Consider the following 23,303-nt stretch of genomic DNA (forward strand, 5'->3'; position numbering starts at 1 on the left):
TATCATTTTTAGGTGTCCCATTTTAGAAGTCTCGATTAAAATATTCTATAAGGGTGTGTTTGGGAACATGGAATTGGAGTTATGGAATTAGAATTGGAGTCTCTAATTCCAATTCTACTGTTTGGTATAATAAAAGCTCATGGATTTGGAATTGAATTTCAATTCCATCCATTTCAATTCTACAATTTTAATTCCATACATTAACAAAAGAATTGTAATTCAATTCCATTCAAAAACGGGTCAAAATTAAAAAAAAGCGCGGATCCACTTCCGGGTCAAAATGTAATCGGGTCATATAAAATAGAAAAATATGCAGCGTGTTTCTCTTCTCTCTCCCCCTCTCCCTCTCTCTTCGTGTTTCTCTCCTTTCTCTCCCTCTCTTCGCCAGTGCCGCTGTGCCCTAGCCGCTCCTCTAAGATCGATTGAAGGATAATCATGAGTTTGGTATAATAAAAGTACTCGATTGATGGATAGCATGAGTTTCGTGTTTGATCGATTGAAGTTTTGATACGATCCTACCTCGAGACTTCCCGATTTTGATCGATATCACGTAACTCACACAACAATTCAACGATAAACACAACGATCCACAACCAAATCACCAAATTGAGATCACAACAATAGGAACTATATTAAGAGGAATTGTTCAACGAATTACAATAACGAAACAGAGCAATAACGATAATGCAACAAGAAATGCTATGGATCCACGACCCAAGGCACACACACACATTCACACTATCGACATGACTACAAAAGGTGGTGGTCCTCCTATTTATACATCTCACTTAATCACATGCTGCCACCTCATCTCTGCCAACGTGGAACGCCCATGTGCCATCATGTGTCTTATTATCCTCATCAGCTTATTATGAAAATATAGAAATCATACTCACGAGATAATGCGCCCCCTACCATCGCATGAGCGAGCCATCTCGGAATGTTGCATGCATTGTGTGATCTCGAACATGCATGCAACAATGGTCAGTTTTTGTTCCAGTAAGTACCTCAAGCTTTGGTGATCTGTAAGGATAACAAATTTCCTGCTCTGCAAATAGTAGTACCACTTCTTAACAGCCAACAAAATGGCTAACAACTCCTTCTCATAGACTGATAGAGACATGTATTTCTGGGATAAGGCCTTGCTAATATAAGCAATGGGATGGCCTTCTTGCATTAAAACAGCCCCAACACCTGTTCCTGAAGCATCAGTCTCCACAACAAAATCTTTAGTAAAATCAGGCAGGGCTAATACTGGAGCAGAGACCATGGCTTCCTTAAGTTTTTCAAAAGCCATTTGAGCTTCTGATGACCAACTAAACACAGCTCCCTTGGTAATTTCTATCAGGGGTCTTGCTATAATTCCATAGTTAGGTACAAACCTCCTATAGTATCCAGTGAGCCCGAGGAAACTTCTCACATGCTTGATGGACCTCGGTGTAGGCCAATTCTTCACCACTTCCACTTTTCCTTCATCAGTGGCCACTCCTGCCTTAGATATAACATGGCCTAAGTACTCCACACTCCTGCAACCAAACATGCATTTAGACCTCTTGGCTAGGAGATGATGTTCCCTCAGTAGAGTCAACACAATGGATAGATGTTGCTCATGCTCTTTTTGGCTCTTGCTGTAGATCAATATGTCATCAAAGAAAACCAAAATAAATTTCCTCAGGTGCTCTCTGAAAATAGTATTCATTAGATTTTGGAAAGTGGCTGGGGCATTAGTTAGCCCAAAGGGCATCACCAAAAACTCATAGTGCCCATCATGAGTTCTAAAGGCAGTTTTAGCAATATCATCCGGAGCCATTCTGACTTGCCAATAACCTGAGCGTAGGTCAATTTTAGAAAACCATTCAGCTGACCCCAGTTCATCCAGCAACTCTTCAATAACTGGAATTGGGTACTTGTTCTTGATGGTAATAGCATTGAGTGATCTGTAATCCACACACATCCTCCATGTAAGATCTTTTTTCTTCACTAACACTATGGGGCTTGCAAAAGGACTGTTACTATGCCTTATCACTCCCGAAGCTAACATCTCTTTCACCATGCCCTCTATAACATCCTTTTGTTTAGCTGCATATTTGTAGGGCCTAACATTCACTGCATCAGCTCCTTGCCTTAATGTAATCATGTGATCTTGTTCTCTTGGTGGAGGTAATCCTTTGGGTTCCTCAAATAAGTCAGGAAAAGAAGATAGCACCTCCTCTAGTTCAGGCCATATCTCCTCCAAACTAGCACTCCAGCATATAGATAAAGGAACCTCCACTGTTGGCATTATAAAACTAAGCTTCTCCTCAACCACATCTGCTTCTTGAGGATTGAGAATATGCAAGCTATGTAGCTGCTTTCCTTTTGTTGGCCAAGACTCTCCCTGCAATGTCACCTCTACACCATCTAGCACAAACTTCATACTGAGTTTATCAAAATTCCATCTAATTTCTCCCAATGTAGATAGCCATTGTCCCCCTAAGATGAGATCATAGGTCTCTAGTTGTATGATGTGCACCTCAGCCATAAAAGGAAACCCCTGCATTGCCCACACCAATCCTTCACACTTCTCTGTACATTGTAACACCTGACCATTTGCCACCTCTACAGCTCGAGGAGTCACTGGTTTCATCTGTCCTTTGAGTTTCTCTGCCACCTTACTACTCAAGAAGTTGTGAGTGCTGCCAGTGTCAATCAAAATTTTCAGAGGCCTTTTTTGACAATTACCTCTAATACACATGATTTGAGGTCCATCATTGCCCCACACAGCATGCAAGGAAAGCTGCAAATCATCCTCCTTCTCTTCTGTTTCTTCAGCCTCCTCTGGTGGTTCATTCCCTCCCATCTCTTCCTCTAGTTGTATCATTTGTATAGCAAAGGATTTCCTTCTAGCACAGTTGTGGTTTGGTGTAAATTTCTCAGTGCACCAGAAACACTCCTTCCTTGCCCTCTTCTCATCTAGCTCTTTGGGGGTCAAATTAGCACTAGCACGCACCCCAAATCTATTACCCCCTCTGTTCTCATTAGTGCTTCCATTCCCCCCTGGCTTGTAGTTAGTTGCAGTGACAGCCAAGGATTTGCTGTTTGCATAGTGACCACCAGTCATTTGGCCCCCACTCGAATTCACCTTTGATTTGATTCCCAGAGCCTTCACTGTAAGTTCCTGCAATTTTGCCAAAGAATAAGCCGCGGCTAGGCTCGTAGGTTTGAACATCCTAACAGGCATTTGAAGTTCATCCATCAACCCTGATAAGAAAAAGCTAAGGGCCTGATCCTCTCGAATTCCTGCTCTTGGATAAAGCTCATCAAACTCATCCATGTATTGTTGCAGTGATCCTCATTGCTTCAAGTTCCTTAGATCAGCCAACGGATCTTCATAAGCATGCGTTGCGAAGCGAGCCGACATAGCTGAGATATAGCATCTCCAGTCTACATACGCGATATCCCCTTGTAAGCTCGCAAATCCCTTGTGCCATTGCTGAGCTCTACCCTCCAAATGAATCGCAGCAACCCTGACTCTACTTCTCTCCGGCACTCTAGCAACATCAAAAAAGTACTCCGCCCTCATCACCCATCCCTCAAATCCATTTCCGTCGAACTTTGGGAATTCGTAGCGAGTGGATCTTTCCCAATCATTACGATCATCGTCCGCTTTCGCACCAGATCCTTGAATAACCACTGTGCCTCCAGCCGATTCTCCCTCACCACTGCCCGATCCTTCTCCCTTCACCCATTGAGTTTTGAATTGCTGATTTTGTAAATTGATCGCAGCAATAGCATCCGTCAATTGCGTCATCTTCTCCCCATGCTTCACCGAGAACTGATCTAGTATTTCACTCACTCTGTTTTCCACCAACTCAACCACCTTTTTCTCCATTTCTAACCCAGCGTCACCGACCCCTCCCTGAATCGAGGGCTCTGGATACCAATTGATACGATCCTACCTCGAGACTTCCCGATTTTGATCGATATCACGTAACTCACACAACAATTCAACGATAAACACAACGATCCACAACCAAATCACCAAATTGAGATCACAACAATAGGAACTATATTAAGAGGAATTGTTCAACGAATTACAATAACGAAACAGAGCAATAACGATAATGCAACGAGAAATGCTATGGATCCACGACCCAAGGCACACACACACATTCACACTATCGACATGACTACAAAAGGTGGTGGTCCTCCTATTTATACATCTCGCTTAATCACATGCTGCCACCTCATCTCTGCCAACGTGGAATGCCCATGTGCCATCATGTGTCTTATTATCCTCATCAGCTTATTATGAAAATATAGAAATCATACTCACGAGATAACGCGCCCCCTACCATCGCATGAGCGAGCCATCTCGGAATGTTGCATGCATTGTGTGATCTCGAACATGCATGCAACAAGTTTCTTGTGAACTGCTTCCAACTTATGATGTAGCTATCTTTTGTTTTCACATTAGAATCTTAACTAGTTGTTGCTTCCCCTAATTTTTCAATTCAAAAATGATTTCTCCTTGTCGGATTACTACCAAAATTTAAAGGTGTGGATCAAATTAGGGGTTAGGGTTTTATGGGAAAGTTTTGATTTTATTGAAGAATGATTATCCATTCATGACATTGTAACTATTATTTGTATGTAATCTTCATGGGGTTTGTTTTTGAACGGAGTAAATGGGGGTGCCTACTGGTATTCATGATCTCTCTCTGTGCTTCCATTTTCCATTGACTGTGTTTTTCTTCTCTGCTTCAATTTAATGTCTTTGAACTCTCTAATTGAACACAACTAGTATGCGTTCTCCCTCTATGCATTTATGGAGGTTTTGGTGCTTTAATTTTAGAGAGAATAGTTTTGGGAACAGTGTTAACGGTGGTGTAGTTGTGGCATTCCGTTACATGTTTTTTTTTTGGCTTCGTGTGGTGTTTTGTTTCTCCTCTTCAATTCATGAGTCAGAGAACTTGGTGAGATTTTTTATCCCTAATATGCTCGGTTGTTTCTAATCGACTACTTTGACCGTGTGGGTTTGGTGTTCTAACTACGCTCATTTATCGAGTATTGCAATAATTTCTTGAAGCTCTTTTGTTAAATTTTGTGGAGAATTCTTGAAATTTGTTTATCATTAGGGTTGATAGTTCTAGCTATGGAGGTTGTTGGAAAAGATGCTAGTGTTGAGCCTTCTAATGCAAATGATGATTCTTTAAACTACAACAAGGTTCTGGTTTCATCGAGAGGGCAGCAAGATTCTGGTGAGCTTTGTTGGAAATGATGCTAGTGTTGAGCCTTCTAATGCAAATGATGAACTTTCTAATTCTGGTTTCATCGAGATGGTAGCAAGATTTCCGTGCTTCAGTGGGGGAATTTCGGTGAAATGATGAACCTGTTTGCTGTTCCTAATCAGCGGAATCCATTTTTGTGGGGCATGGGTGTGGTTCACTCGCAGAGACATGAAATGAATATGGCCGAGTTGTCCAAAGAGGGAGGTCTGTTTCTGGGTAAAAGTGGCTAAAGGGAGCGCTTTCAAGAATGAGAAGAGGAACGAGAGTTTACATGATGAGGCTAAACAGGTAGCTGGGGTGTCGGGTAATGACTGATGAGGCTGAGTGTAGTGGTCGTAGCCCTCAAGAGGAGGTGGCGTGCCTGACGGGGGAGTCTCTCGGTGAAGGGATTGGCTCTAAGAAGAGGAAGACAGAAGGGGGGTAGGTTTTGATATTGTTATGGTGTTTGTTATTTCATTTGCACACTGCAACAACAATGTGTGCAGATTAGATTTTTGTAATTTGATTCAGTTGTGTTTGCATCGACTTATTCAAATAAGTGATTCAAAAAATAATCCTTTTATGTTATGTTCTTTAGATGCAAATTTATTGTTAATATTTGTCTTATTAGTAGAAATGTATACTATATATAATTGACATGATCGTAGTTTGTATGTAACTATATTCATGTATAATGCTCTTGTATTTCATAATAACTTAACTATTTTAATTATGATATATACTGTTTAGTTTTTTATTATTTTAATAAAAAAAAATATGAATTTGAATATATATAGCAAGAGAAAAAAAATTATTATAATTTTGAATAACTCAACTAAGTTAATAAAAATATTTGAAGTTTAGAGCTTTAGAAAAAAAAAATAGAAATGTGATAATTAATAAAAGAAATTAGTACTTACTTTAAAATTTTTGAATTCAAATTCAATTCCAAATCCTTTGTTTTGAGTTACCAAACAAAGGATTTGGAATTATAATACAATTCCATATCAATTCTTTAACTATACCAAACATAGGATTTGGAATTGAATTAGAATTCAATTCCTACAAATTCAATTCCACAGAATTCCAATTCCAATTTAATTCCAATTCCAATTCCAATTCCGTGTTCCAAACGCACCCTAAATGGTATTGTATGCCCCATATTTCACTAATCTGGTGCAAACTTCATTCAATGTGCTAACTTTTTGTTTTACCAAGCTTATACCATTGTCATTGTCACAGCTTATAGCTATAGCTCCGTGCTCTACCGCAAAGTCAGCAGCAATTCCTTTCAACCAAAAACTTTCTTTCACAGCTGAAGTCAACGCAAAATATTTAGCCTCGGTCGTGGACAAAGCAACTACATTCTAGAAACTTGATTTCCATCTTACACTTGCACCAAACAAAGTAAAAATGTAACCAAGCTAAGACATCCCGGTATCCACACTCCACGGATAATCACTATCACAAAACTCCACCAATGCAACCCACATATCCTGGATCACCTTTGAACATAATCCAACATTTCCAGCTCCCTTTATATACCTTAGAATCCATCAAGGCTAACCAATATTCTCTACCATGGCCTGCCATAAATCTATTGATTTTGCTTATTGCTTGAGTCACATCCGCACTATGTTTGCATAAGGAATGACTTACATCTCCAGCCTTTCTTCCTCGTCATGATTGGCTCAAATGCTTATAATTTCTTCAAATTCCTAAATTTTATGTACTATATATGTATTTTTAAAAAAATTGGTAGTTTTTGTGGATATATTTTTCTATATTTTTATCTTAATGTAAGAATGTATTTATGACTTTATGCGAGTGTAGAAATATGTAAAATTTCGATAATTAAATTAGTTAATAAAAGTTCCAAAACATTGCATAATATTGCTAAGAAAATAATAATAATTTAATTGATGAACATTAAAAAAATGTTTCCATCTAAGAGGGTAGTATGCCATACCAAATTCATTGCCCAACTTTTTGCAAGGATTTAAAAAGTTAATTGTATGAACTATTGGATTAAAAACGTCACTGCAATCTAAATAAATAAATAAAACAACTAAAATTCTCTTTGATTTTCTCTAATTCTCTCCCCCAAAAACTTGGTTGATTTCCCCCCAAAACAATTGTGCTTTATAGATTTATATTTTTCTTTATTTTAATTTTAAAATTTATATTATTTTTACTTTTATGAATCTTATATATTAGCTAAAATAAATCTTTATGAAAATTGACTTTCACTATAGTACTTCTATTTATATTTATATTTTATTATAGTCTCATATATTAGCTAATATATAATGTTATCAACTTACATATATGATAGTGCTACTTTTTATTTTGTTTTTCTTCTAATAATGAGTGATTTTCCTAGTTTTTCAAGTGTTCTATTTTCATCTCACTTTTTTACACTCATTGAACATTTATTACGGTACTTTATTTTTTATTTTTTTTAATATTTCATAATATATTTATATAATACGGGGTTTGTGTTAAAATGACAACCCCTCTTAAAATGACAACGTGACAACGCTTATACAGCAATATTATAAACGTTACACAGCAATATCCAACACGTTAGACAACAATTTATAGGTTGCTGTCTAACGTGTTGGATATTGCTGTTCAAGAAAAATTGCTGTTTAAAGGCCAGCATATTGCTGCCCGTCTTTTTTGGGGGTTTTTTTTTTTTTTTTGCCACGTGTCAGCTTATTATTCGTCCACGTGTACAAATGATTGGCTAGAAATGGTGGTATGGTGTTATTTTAAGGGGTGGTGGCACCCTAACATGCCCCTATAATACGGAGTAGTATTTAGTAGTATTTTTTAACATTTGTATAAATTATCCTACTTTTCCTTAATATTAAAAGATTTATATTCTACATGTAATAACTAACATGAATTTTGTATTAAGAAAGTTTGAGAATCCTAACCATTGTGACTTAATATTTATAGAAAATTTAACTTAACCCGACTTTGTGTATTAGTTTTAAAAGTTATAAAAAAGTTCTAGACCGAATAGCACAACGGGTTATCTTGAAATCCAAAATTTTAGGCTTATGATTGGTAATTTATAATCTGAATAAACTATATCCGGATGACTTGTAATCGAATAGCCTGATTACCCAAATGGGTTTACCCGAACACAAATGAATTGACTTGATTAACATCCCCAGTGACTATTTCCCCCTCCATTTTCTAATTCTAGATCTGGCACTGATTATTGTCAGCACTGTTATATAGGGATGTCTACGAAACGATTTGGAATATCAAGAAAAATTAACACAACATTGTTCCCTCATTCTTTGAAATTGTTGTTGACGACAAATTGCTCCTTTTTTTCTTAAATTTGTGGAGTTTGAAGGCACTCGAAGCTTTCTATGTCCTATATTTATATTTTGTATGTATATCATCTTTAAGCAAAACACATCCTTAAAATCCTTAAAGTCCTTGTACTTTTTTTATTAATTTCAATAGATCCTTATATAATTTTTTCGTTTCAGTAAGTTCTTATACTTTTATATTCTATATATTTCAATCCTTATTTGACGGAACCGTTAACTTTTCCGTTTTAAAATAACATATCGTATATTAATATTTGAATATATTCCACCTAATATCCTAGTTGGAAAATATAAACATACCATAAATATATATAAAAAAAAAAGATAAAAACAAAAAGACTAAAGAATTCTAAACGAAATGAATATTCGGAACAAGAAATTTCGTAAGAGAAATAATTACTACGGCTAATTTATTCAAAGAATGTTCAAGTGTAGGTAGGTTTAGGGGTGGGTCGATACGATATATCGTATCGAAAACGTTGTATCGTGTATCGTATCGAAAATATCGATATGAAAGAATTTCATATCGTTATCGTATCGAAAGTTTCGATATATCGAATTTCGATATATCGAACTTTCGATATAAAAAAATTTCATATCGTTATCGTATCGATATTTCGATATATCGTATCGAAATTCGATATATCGTTAAATATCGATATATATCGAAAATTTCGATATATATCGATATATATCGGAAATAAAATATCGATATATCGAAAATTTTCAATATATATCATATTTTCGATATAAAACGATATATCGCGATATAAGGAAATTCATATCGTTATCGTATCGAAAACTTACGATGATATCGTATCGTATCGAAAATTACGATATATCGAAAATTCGATAATTTTTCGATATTTTTTAATACGATACGAGCGATATATCATTTTTTCGATATTTTTCCCCAGCCCTAGGTAGGTTTATAATGTTTGGTTAATTTATTCAAAGAATGTTCAAGTGTAGGTAGGTTTATAATGTTTGGTTAATTATCAATTCTTTTGTTAAAATATGGTGGAGATTATATGCGTAGGTTATATTGTTAATTAAATATTTAGTTCCAATGATATAAATCTGGAATTCTTTTTACCATGGAAATCTAAGTTTTTTCTTGTTTTTATTTCTTTCTTCATGTTAATGACAGTCGCAGAATTGGTCGTCGACCTAGGGCCTGCTCCGGCTCCGACCCCACGCTATGGATGCTTCGTCAACATGGAAGAGAGAAGAGGAAGAGAATTAGAAGAATAAGAGGGAGGTGAAATAGTTTCACTAATGAGAATAAACTTCTTGAAAAAATGAAAAAGAAGAGACGAGAGGATAATGGAGAAGAAGAGCGGCGCAGTGCTCTTTATTTTGATTAGTAAACCTAGATAGTAGTATTACTATTTTTCAAAATTAATGAGGCGTTATTTTTATCTTTTCAGTTTTATATTTATGTTATGTTTATATTTTCCAACGATATTAGGTGGAATATATTTGAATAATTAATATATGATGTGTTATTTTATAACGGAAAAGCTAACGATTCTGTCAAATAAGGATTGAAATATATCAAATATAAAAGTACAAGGACTTACTAAAACGAATTTTTTTTATAAAGATCTATTGAAATAAACAATCAAAGTACAAAGACTTAAATATGTGTTTTACCTCATCTTTATTTAAAATAAATCGGTATCTTTTAACCGGTATTGATATATGACAATCATTTATGAATGTTATAATTAGTTGGCAAATGATAAGTATTTTTAAAAATTTCTACAAGATATGGTGTATTCTAAAATGACGTAGTGATATTAAAATCAATATTATTTGCTCTACTTATATGTATTTATTTGATAATAGTATGTATAAATTCTTTAGCTTTGCTTATATATATTTATTTAATAAGGGATGTAATCAATTGCTAACTAATTATCAATCTAAAATTGAGACCAATTTTTAACCATTAGATTAGAAGATTTTAAGATTTTGTGGTTAATATAATGCCAAGTGTAATATATTTTAAATTTAAATAATTATTAATTAAATTAAAAGGGTATTAATGTCAAATCATATATGTAGTAATTATGACCAACTACTTTCTCTCTCCTCAAAATCATCTCAAATCTTTAAATTTACGTAACTCTCTCAATTTAAATTATTTTTTCGCAAAAAATATATCAAATTAAAGATAATTTAATAAGGATTCCAACGAGATCTCAATTGCATATGTTCCGACGATGTTCGGGTGATGAAATTTGATAAATTATATTTCAATTTTCGTACATGTTGATAAGCAGCTTGTATCAACAAATGCAACAAAACATCTCAATATATTGTAGGCAAAATCTCAATATTATGCATGTTCAATCTCAATAAAAATGTGTTGATATTTTCTTGTCCTTATATTGATATTCTAATGTCATATCGTTGGTATTTGTAATACACAATGTTGATATAAAAAAACACTCACGAAAATTATCATATGATAACATAATGACGATATTACCCTTTTGTTGATATTTTGTCTACTATTTATTGAGATTTGTGAGCTTTAATCTCATCCACCCATTTTAAAATTCAAGGGTGGAGATTTAGTCTTGATTTTGGATTAGAGTGCTATAAGCATTAGAATAGGACTCAATTTAATAATAGTATATATACTCTTTAATGATTTGTTTCACATTGCAATTGACTATGAAATGGAATGTTCGTAGAGGAAGTGAATAGATATTGAAGTCAATCTTGATTGCTCTACTTATATATATTTATTTAATAGTATGTATCAAATCTTTAGTGATTTATTTCACATTGCAGTTGACTATTAAAACTCTTTGCTAAGTTGGCAGGATTTACTATCCATAAATATTTTACAAAACGATATTAGGTGGAATATATTTAAATAATTAATATATAATGTGTTATTTTATAGTGGAAAAGTTAATGATTCCGTCAAATAAGGATTGAAATATATCAAATATAAAAATATAAGGACTTACTAAAACGAAAAAATTGTATAAAAATCTATTGAAATAAACAATCAAAGTACAAGGACTTACAGATGTGTTTTACCTCATCTTTATTTAAAACAAATCGGTATCTTTTAACCGGTATTGATATATGACAATCATTTATGAATGTCAACTATAATTAGTTGGCAAATGATAAGTATTTTTAAAAATTTCTACAAGATATGGTGTATTCTAAAATGATGCAGTGATATAAAAATCAATATTATTTGCTTTACTTATATGCAGTGGCAGAGCCAGACTTTTAAAAATGGGGAGCCCAAACAAGTGAACAACTATTACCTCTGTCTAGCAAAAATAGTCTCATTTATGGACGACACGAGTTTTAATGAGAAAGTGGTAAATTAAGAGAAAGAATGTATAAAAATGTGGATAAAGTAAGAGAGATGAGAGAAAAATTGAGGTAAATTAGTATGAGGAAAATTTTCCATTTTTATAAATGAGACTATGTTTTGTGGACATTCTAAAATGACAAAATGAGACTTTTTTTAGGGAATAGATAGAGTATTAAAATTTATTGAGTATATTAAGTGTTCGGAAATGACTCGAACATAAACTATAGAAAAAGTCGTGCGTTAAAAATAAATAATAAGAAAAATATGAATATATTTTTTAGAGCATAGCATTGTAATTAATTTTACTAATATTATATAGTATTATCTAATTACATGTCTATATAATTATTTTTATTCTTAAATTATAAATATCATTCTTTATGAATAAAATTTTAAATCTGTCTATCCAAAATTACTAGAGAGAAAATCAATAACCAGAATAACTAATTTAAGAAATTCAAAAAATAAAGCTACGAGCATCATTCAAAAATAAAGCTACAAGCATGAGTTAGGAGGTATAAAAAATGCACCAGAAGGATTCGGAATTCGTATCTCATGAATGGATGTCTAACAATCACACCAACTGCACTACCTACTGATGTTATTAAAGTCGCATACGTATATTATATTCTCTCTGTTCCATAGTAATGGAGATAAAACTTTTCGGCACGAAGATTAAGAAAAATTGTGTTAGGTGAGTTAAGTAAAGAGAGAATAAAGTGAAAAATGAAAATGGTAGAGAGATGAAGATAGAAAAAAGTAAGAGAGAGTAAAGTAGGTGTGGAAAAATGTGTTGAAACTAAAAAGGGAAATGACTCTATTACTATGGAACGGACGGAAATGGAAAAACACCCTTATTACTATGGAACAGAGGGAGTATATTTTAAATATTCAAACGGCTGGGGGCCCAAGGGCCTCCCTTGCCCCACCGTGGCTCCGCCACTGCTTATATGTATTTATTTAATAATAGTATGTATAAATTCTTTAGCTTTGCTTATATATATTTATTTAATAATAGTATATATACTCTTTAATGATTTGTTTCACATTGCAACTGACTATGAAATGGAAGGTTCGAGGAGGAAGTGAATAGATATTTAAATCAATCTTGATTGCTCTACTTATATATATTTATTTAATAGTATGTATCAAATCTTTAGTGATTTATTTCTCGTTGCAGTTGACTATTAAAACTCTTTGCTAAGTTGGCAGGATTTACTATCCATAAACATTTTCTTGAACCTTAGCACTATATATACATCTTGATAAATGACAAATTAGAACAAAATCACATAAAAAAAACTAACTTGCAAATCAAACACAATCTTCATTTACCATATGAAATAGGGATATGACATCCATAAAAAACAAGGTAGTTTTCATTCTCTTTTTCACTATTTTTACATATTCAAAAGCAAGGCTCGGACATTTCAAGGAGACCAGACAAACAGTCTTCTTCCAGGGCAACTCCGAAGACCAAAACCCAACCATGGCAGTCTTACTGAATGGGAATGGGAAGGATGATGGGCTAAAGGGGGACGATGATGGACCAAAAGGAGACGATGATGGACAAAGGGAGAATGATGATGGACCAAGAGGAAATGATGATGGACCAAAGGAGGACGATGATAGGCCAAAAGGAGACGATGATGGACCAAAGAGGGATGATGATGGGCGAAAGGGGGATAATGATGGGCTAAAGGGAGACGATGATGAACCAAAGGGGGACGATGATGGGCCAAAGGGGGATGATGATGAACCAAGGGGGGATGATGATGAGCCAAAGAGGGATGAAGATGGACCAAGAGGAGATGATGATGGGCCAAAGGGGGACGATGATGGACCAAGAGGAAATGATAATGGGCCAAAAGGAGACAATGATGGGTCAAAGGGAGACAATGATGGACCAAAAGGAGACGATGATGGGCCGAAGGGGGATGATTATGAACCAAAGGGGGATGATGATGGGCCAAAGAGGGATGAAGATGGACCAAGAGGAGATGATGATGGGCCAAAGGGGGACGATGATGGGCCAAAGAGTGATGATGATGGACCAAGAGGGGATGATGATGAGCCAAAGGGAGACAATGATGGACCAAAAGGGGATGATGATGGACCAAGAGGAGATGATGATGAACCAAATGGGGATGATGATGGATCAAGAGGAAATGATGATGGACCAAAGGGGGATGAAGATGGACTAAGAGGAGATGATGATGATGGACCAAAAGAGGATGATGATGGACCAAGAGGAAATGATGATGGACCAAAGGGGGATGATGATGGGCCAAAGGGGGATGATGATGGACCAAAGGGGGACGATGATGAACCAAAGGGTGATGATGATGGACCAGAAGTGATGATGATGGGCCAAAGGGAGACGATGATGGAACAAAAGGGGATGATGATGGGCCAAGGGGAGACGATGATGGACTAAGAGGAGATGATGATGGGCCAAAAGGAAACAATGATGGGCCAAAGGGGGATGATGATGGACCAAAAGGAGATCATCGGCCAAAGGAGGATGATGATGGACCAAGAGGAGAAGATGATGAACCAAAGGGGGATGATGATGGACCAAAGGGGGACGATGATGAGCCTAAAGGGGACGACGATGAATCAAAGGGTGATGATGATGGGCCAAAGGGAGACGATGATGGACCAAAAGGGGATGATGATGGGCCAAAGGTAGACGGTGATGGACCAAGAGGTGATGATGATGGGCCAAAAGGAGACAATGATGGGCCAAAGGGGGATGATGATGGACCAAGAGGAGATAATGATGGACCAAAGGCTGATGATGACAATGAACCATGATTTGGCATGTCCTCCTCCCTAGGGCACAAGAGATGCCATATCGTAACATCTCGTCATCTCCAATACCGTGTGCAATTTTTTTTTATTGTTGTAATTTATGTTTTGAGTTTAATCGAGTCGAGCAAAATTAGAAGCTCCAATTCGGATTTTCTTCGTCGGTTCTTTCCCGGATTGCATTAGAGAGTCGAACCACAACGTAATTCAAGAAATAAAATGATATACTCCCATCGTTCCATAATATTAGAGTCACTTCTTTTCGCGACATAGATTAAGAAAGAGAAATTAAATATATTAAGTGAAGAGATAATAAAGTAGGAAAGAGAGAAAAGTAGAGAGAATAAAGTAAGAGAGATAATAAACAAAGTGATGGAAAAAGTGTTACTTTTTGCTAAATAGGGAAATGACTCTACTATGATGAACGTCCCAAAATAGAAAAATGACTCTACTGCAATAGAACGGAGGGAGTAATGATTATGAAAACCCTAATCGTGAAGCATCCGATGTGAGCATCAGGGACCTTAACATCTCCATGTTCAGGGACAGAGATAGCCTAGGCCAAGCCACCGCTTCAGCGGGAGCTTGGCCGGTGCCACCCTCCTAGATTCGCTTATAGTATTGTTATGTTTTTCTTTTTTGTAGTGATGGAAAGAATTGAAGAAAGAAGATGAGAGAAGAGAAGGAGTCTGGGGAGATGGGAGAGAGAAATATGATTATGACCTTGTGAATAAAGTTCACATTTTTCTCCATTTATTGTTTTGTGGGATTAAGAAAATAGGAAAATTTTAAATTCGACATAATTTGTCTCAGCTTTTTAAGCAGCAATAAATTGGTTTTATTCAAGCACCAAATATTTAAATCAGTTAAATTAAATCCAATGTATTCACATGAATATATTTTTGAAGGGGTTGGCAAGGTAAGCGTGCGTACAAATAAATCAGATAATAAAGCGATCTATTTAGCAGATTATTTAGACAAATTCTATTCGCGCAATTATCACATGTATCATGCTCATAACTCAAATAAAATCATGCTTTAAGTGTAATTGAAACCTAAAACATGCTTTTCTACGGATTAGCTATTTTACCTTGATGATTCTCCAAAGAATCGAAGATAGCTAGCGCGTTCTCCACGTGAAGTTCTTGAGTACTAAACCACAGATCTTCTTACTGGTTCCCGAACTGTATACTGATGTGGATCCATGTATTTTGTGATCCATTTCCCAAGGATTTACCCAATTGTGATGCTTGATCTAGGTATTTTTGTGAGAATTGGTTTTCTATTTTATCAATAAAGGCAACACAACAAGAATTAAGGAAACTAAGATGAACAAAGAAGGAAATAACATTGGATAGAGTGAAAATTGGGATACATAGTCATTGATGAAGTAAGCTAAGGCACTTACAACATAACTAACATGCATCCATGGCTAGATCTTCAAGGGAACCACAAACCTCAAAGCATACCTCTACTTGATCCATGCTTGAACTAGCAATTGATGGAAATCTCATGCTTGAACTAGCAATTGATGGATTCAAGCAACCTAAATCTAGGAATTGGATAGAAACCCTCTCCAAGAGGAAACAAAGCTCTCAAGCATCTAATTTCATCAAAATCTAAGGAAAAGAAATGACATCAAGAGGTATTTATACTATGGGTCCAAAAATAGAAAGTTGGCCCACAAAATCTAAAAATCGGCATAATCGCCCGGTCGGGCGTTTTTCACATGCCAAAATGCCCGGCCCGGGCGTTTTCCCTGTCCCCGGGCGTTTTGCACAGTAAAAAACGCCCGGGCGGGCGTTTTCCCCGAAGCTCCCGGCCTTCTCTGAGCGACTTCCGTAAAACCGCCATAACTTCCTCATTCGGACTCCGATTGGGATGTGCAAGATACCCACGCGAAGCCGTTTCCAAGACAAAGACAATGGTGGTAGTTTCATAGCTTTCGGATATCATCTATATAGGACGGTTTTCGGTTGAATCCAGCTGTAGCTGAAATCCTCGACGCACGGCCTCCATGATCGTATCATCCTCCCCTTCTTGGAAAGGATTTGTCCTCAAATCCGAGCCTTCTCTATTCCTTGCACCCTCGGGAGGCCCTCTAGCTTTATTGGATCCTTGGAATGTCTTCTCTTTCATCCTTGGGCCCCAATCAACCCATGGTTCACGCCGAAGGGAGGACCCTTGACGTCGAGCACCCGTGGTCATATCATTCTCCCCTTCTTGGAAAGGATTTGCCCTCAAATCCGGATTTCGTACACCTATAAAATAGCACGAGATCAAATCAAATATCCATGTAGGATGATTGAGATTAAGACCACTAACTACTCTAATAGAAGTCACCATACCACGACGGTGGACACACTCTAACAAGCTCAAAACTAATACATAAGCTATGTTGAAACAAATACCCAGGCAATCTTTTACATTGAAGTCCCAAACAAAACCATGTGATGCATAGTCTTTGACAAAATGACAATAAAAGATACCAACCCCACTAAACGGCTTGATTGTCATGCAATGAAAACAAGTATTATGCCAGACACAAGCTTCACACAATTTGACTCTTTTTGCCTCAAACATTTCCATATTATCTATACCCATGTCCTTCAACATCTTCACAAAAGATTTGGCATTCTCATCAAGACAAGGCATATACAAGAAAGGGTCCTCATATGGTGCAAAATGGAAAGTTATCAAGAGAGGCCTAAGCACAAAAATCTTATTCTCACGCTCATGCAACGAACAATCATTTTCAATCATTAACACACCATTCTTGCTCAAATAAGAAGTTCTCTTCCATAAATTGACAAACTCTAGGTCAGGATATAGAGGAGGTTTATGATAATTCACATTAAGTTTGCAAGAAAGTGTCTCAACCAACAAACCAAGTTTATTACAAGGGATCTCACTCAATTGTCCCAACAATTTCAAGAAATGATCAAAAATATATGAGCAATGCATCCATATACCTTCATGCACAACATGTAGAGTAAGAACAACATCATGCATGGGGAACTTATGAAAAGCAACATCAAGGGTCAAGAGAAATGTTTCCAAATTACCCCCACACAAATGCTCCAACAATTTTAAAATAATACCACAAACATGAGAACGATGCAATTTTATGTCATTAATCACATCACCATCAACAAGAGACATATAAGTGGAAAAATCCTTCACAAAACGGCCATAGAACACTCCAATCCCATTGAAGGGTTTAACCACTTTGCAATGAAGACATAGCAAACACCAAGTTCTAAAGTCATTATCCACGTTACTCTTCTTGGTCTTACTATCCTCACCCACATACACATGAAGCTCAAAATTACCAACAAATGAAAGCTTAGGCATCTTAGCATACAAGGAAGTCACTCCAACATTCAAGGTAGAAGCCACAAGAGAAATGTCATGTCTCTCAATGCTTGATTTTACCAAGAAAGGATCAATATATGGTGCAAAGGTAGATTTAGCATTCAAAGTTTCAAGCTCATGAGACCACTTTTTACACAAGACATCAATAACAAATTTATCAACACAAAGGGGCTTCTCTAATATAATCTCATTCAATGAAACATCACAAGGAGATAAGGATAGTGCACTTGAACCTTGGGCAAGGAGTTCATCCACTTGCCCTCGTTCCTCTTGTTCCTTCTCCGGGTGAGTAGTTTCCAAGCCATGTACAACATGATGCCTCACTTCCATGCCTTCAATTAAATTTCCTACAAATTCATGAACACAAAAAGACATAGAAGAAGTGTTAGTGGATAAGGGTTTAGTTTCCTCACCAAGGGCAAGAGGCAAAGGATCATTTGGTGCCCACCCAAGGTTGACCTTAGAATCTAACAAGCACCCTTTACTCACTTGTGCTTGTGGTTTTTCTCTCATTTGATATTTTTCTTTTCTCTCACCCCCACCACTCTCTCTTGACTTTTGCACCTCACACTCTTGTCTTTTATCACGCTCTCTTGGCTTTTTAGACTCACATTCACTCTCAAGCCTTTTCTCTCTCTCTCGTTCTTTTTTTCTACTAATTTGGATTAAGCTCTTCGAAGAGGAGACATTTCCATATACATCAAGAGACTTATGTGATAAATGGAAAGAAGAGGGTGTAGCCAAATTACTTGATGAGTTACCTCTTTGGTTTGTGTCAACACCACCATGTGGGTAGGTAGGCCTCAATCGAGCTCTATATGAGACTTCTTTTTCAATTAACCTCTCAAACCCCTTATGGCTAACTTGATCTCTCACCCTCCTAGAATACCACTCTCCATGAGACTTGGGAGCTCTTTTCCCACTATATCCTCTATCAAGCCCATCTCCATGGTACCTTGATTCATAGTCACCTTTAAAACGGTCACGGGAACCATTTCTTCCCCCAAACCGATCATTCTCCATGTGATTGACTCTATTTCTATCATTCCCCCTTTGCCATCCCTCATACACCACTTCTTCCATCATCTCCTCCGGGGCAACATTAGGTAGATTGTTACCCCTAGAAGTAGGAGTCCTAGATGTGCGGCCTCCCTTCAAGGTGTTGAACTCCTCAAATAAAGTGTTTTGGGCGGCAAGCATGCGGGCTTCGGATTCTTTTGATTGAGCAATGGATTCTTTTGCTCGCACATCCATTTGGATCATCATCTCTTGTTTGAATTCCTTCATCATGCGGGCCATCATGCTCACAAGGTCCCCATCGGGTATAGGGTGAGTCATGCTTGTTTCCTCCCCCTCCGCACTTGTCCCCGCCATTTTGTTGGACCGGGTGCGAGGAGGCATAGAGTAAGTACCTACAAATCAAACAAACACTAGGAACTAGTCCTAAAGGTTAGTAATAAAAGAAAGTAGAATTTAAGAAGATGAACTCAACCTTGATGTCCCAAACCCCCCTCAAATCACTCCCCAATAACTCTCGACGACGGCTTAGAATATTGTGAGAAAGGTGGATTCACTCACACTCACAACTCCAATTCCAAGATTTAAGTGCTTGAGGTGGATCAATCAAGGTATACTCCTTGGTCAACAAAATCAAGAAGACAAAGCCATAAACACATATTAGCAAGATGCAAGTCAAAGAAAAACAAACAAGGGGTGACATTTTTGCTGAAATTTGGCTGATCTTTATGATTTTTTTTGGTATTGATTCCCGCGCCCAATTTGGATGAATTTTGGTGGATAGATTCCCAAACAAGTCTAGATCAAGGAAAAATGGCCATATATAGTCAGATTTGATGATTGGATATGTTTTGTATGGTTTTCCCAACTATGCCAAAACAGGGCAATGATGTTAATCTCCACGGTTAACTAGGCAAACGAACGAATTTTTTGATGAAATTTTTCAGGTACGTAGGTCACATAACATATATCATACACACCAAATTTCGGCTTAATATAACCACAATTGATCAATCCGATTATCCCAACAAAACAGAGCAAAAACAAAGGACAAAAGGAAAAATAACCCAACTCAAAGCAACAATAGATCAAACACCTAGTGGGTACTAGGCTCTAGATACCAAATGATGTGGATCCATGTATTTTGTGATCCATTTCCCAAGGATTTACCCAATTGTGATGCTTGATCTAGGTATTTTTGTGAGAATTGGTTTTCTATTTTATCAATAAAGGCAACACAACAAGAATTAAGGAAACTAAGATGAACAAAGAAGGAAATAACATTGGATAGGGTGGAAATTGGGATACATAGTCATTGATGAAGCAAGCTAAGGCACTTACAACATAACTAACATGCATCCATGGCTAGATTTTCAAGGGAACCACAAACCTCAAAGCATACCTCTACTTGATCCATGCTTGAACTAGCAATTGATGGAAATCCCATGCTTGAACTAGCAATTGATGGATTCAAGCAACCTAAATCTAGGAATTGGATAGAAACCCTCTCCAAGAGGAAACAAAGCTCTCAAGCATCTAATTTCATCAAAATCTAAGGAAAAGAAATGACATCAAGAGGTATTTATACTATGGGTCCAAAAATAGAAAGTTGGCCCACAAAATCTAAAAATCGGCATAATCGCCCGGTCGGGCGTTTTTCACATGCCAAAATGCCCGGCCCGGGCGTTTTCCCTGTCCCCGGGCGTTTTGCACAGTAAAAAACGCCCGGGCGGGCATTTTTCTCGAAGCTCCCGGCCTTCTCTGAGCGACTTCCGTAAAACCGCCATAACTCCCTCATTCGGATTCACGATTGGGATGTGCAAGATACCCACGCGAAGCCGTTTCCAAGACGAAGACAATGGTGGCAGTTTCATAGCTTTCGGATATCATCTATATAGGACGGTTTTCGGTTGAATCCAGCTGTAGCTGAAATCCTCGACGCACGGCCTCCATGATCGTATCATATACTGATATCAGGATGGATTGATCTCACCAGAATATTAGGACTTAAAATAAAGAAGACAGAAATTTTATCTCACCAATGAGAGATGAAGGAGAAAATTTTGTCCTTCACAGTGTAGGAGAGGGGGCCGAAAATTATGAAAAATATTAAGTGTATTGTCTATCTCCTTTATTCTCCTCATTATATTAAGTCACATACTGGGCCCAAACATGGATCTATGGAAGGTTTTGGATATGACCTTCTTCAATTAACTTTTTACTAATTAAATTGAACCCACAATTTAATATAAGCTTATATTGGAATATTACGAGTAGCCACTACAGAAGTAATATTGCACTTCTCATTCAAATCCGAAATTATAAGTAATCCAGGTTTTCATTGTTTGTCATTTATTTCCCGCGCTTAAGATAGATACATCCATTAATTAATTAGTGTCTGCTATAGACTTAATTAATTAACATCTTATTAATTTCAAGAGTGGAGTCAGCAAGAAACGCTTATTAATTATTCATAGAGTAATCAAACTCCAACTAGCTAGGTTCCGAATAATAAAGCCTTATTTCGAGCTCCTCTTGAGGACGTTATCAAACGAGATTCACCTCGCGCACGATTCTATATAATAGCAATCCTAGCACCGCTAGATATTAATCACCACTACCCAATATACCAGGACTATTGGGTTGCGAAAACCCCGCACCATTTGGTAAGTCAAAGTAGTGCATAATCAATACTGTATGCTCAATGCTAACATACATTGATTAAGAATGTAACACCCCGTCTTTTTATTTACCCTAAGACTTTAAGAAAACCGACCTATTAATATATATATATATATATATATAGGGTAGTGATAAAATGCAAACTCATATATTGTACAAACTCCAAACTTTTTCAACACAATATCAACACAGTATAAAATTTCAAGATTTTGATATCAACACAATATCAATACAATGTCAACACAATTTCAACACAACATCAACCGTTGACATTGTGTTGACATTTTTTGTTGCTATTATTTCATGATCTGTTGATATTTTCTAACGGTCCAGATCATAGTTTGGAGTTTGTACAATATTTAGAGTTTGCATTTGATCACATCCCTATATGTATATATATATAGGAAAATGATCAATACAAAAATGCATCTCAATACAAAATCCAGACCAAATCCTGACCATGAGATTTTTGTATCTAATGGTCAATAATTAAAGAAAAACACAGTGGGTCATTATAAAGCAGTTTTAGGTCATATTATAAAATTTGGGTTTGAGGTCATGTTAAGATCATTTTATGTCATGCTTATTATAATGACATAAAAATAAGCTTACGATGACCTAAAAATGACATATGTATGCTTGGTTCTGTATTTTGTATTAAGAATGAGTTTTACATAGATCAAAACTCTCTCTCTCTCTATATGTATATATAGGGATATATTAAGATGTCAACCCTCTTTATTATAACACCATACCACCATTTTAGGCCATTGGATCTGAAAATCGTGTGCTTGTCATGCTGCCACGTGTAAAAACACGGAGGGGTAAAATAGGAAATTTCTAATTTTACGTTACTAGATTGCAGTGCTGTTCATTGAATATTGCAGTCTTACCACAACAATATTGTAGTTTACCACGACTGCAATATCTAATACAATAGACTGCAATATTTAATACAGTAGATTGCAAACCCGTGTTTTTTCACGAAACTTAATCCTAGGCGTCCATAGATGAGATCTAACGGACTACATTGGTGGTATGGTGTTATTTTATCATGGTGGCACCATAGTGCACCCCTATATGTATATATATATAGGGGCATGTTAGGGTGCCACCACCCCTTAAAATAACATCATACCACCATTTCTAGCCAATCATTTGTACACGTGGATGAATAATAAGCTGCCACGTGGCAAAAAAAGAAAACTAAAAAACCAAAAAAGACGGGCAGCAATTTTGTGGTCTTTAAACAGCAATTTTTCTTGAACAGCAATATCCAACACGTTAGACAGCAATCTATAAATTGTTGTCTAACGTGTTGGATATTGCTATGTAGCGTTTATAATATTGCTGTATAAGCGTTGTCACGTTGTCATTTTAAGAGGGGTTGTCATTTTAACACAAACCTATATATATATATAGTCCCATTATCCATAAATTCACTCTTAAAGACCGAACCACCGA

At 36.4% G+C, this 23,303-nt stretch overlaps 1 long non-coding RNA gene across 2 annotated transcripts; it reads left to right on the forward strand.

The window, feature by feature from the left end:
* The first annotated feature begins 345 nt into the window (after positions 1-345).
* On the forward strand, positions 346-5,837 carry LOC148930309 (uncharacterized). 2 transcript variants are annotated; one of them, XR_016136166.1, is made up of 3 exons: positions 346-444; positions 5,118-5,240; positions 5,319-5,837. It is a non-coding gene; the product is annotated as an uncharacterized LOC148930309 (long non-coding RNA). The 2 variants fall into 2 exon arrangements; XR_016136167.1 differs by lacking the exon at positions 346-444 and having other exon boundaries at positions 4,417-5,240; positions 5,326-5,837.
* The last annotated feature ends 17,466 nt before the right edge of the window (positions 5,838-23,303 follow it).

Source organism: Salvia hispanica, chromosome 3 (genome assembly GCF_029641045.1).
Source record: "Salvia hispanica isolate PSC_SH4W2 chromosome 3, Shi_PSC_v1, whole genome shotgun sequence".
NCBI classification, from domain to species: domain Eukaryota; kingdom Viridiplantae; phylum Streptophyta; class Magnoliopsida; order Lamiales; family Lamiaceae; genus Salvia; species Salvia hispanica.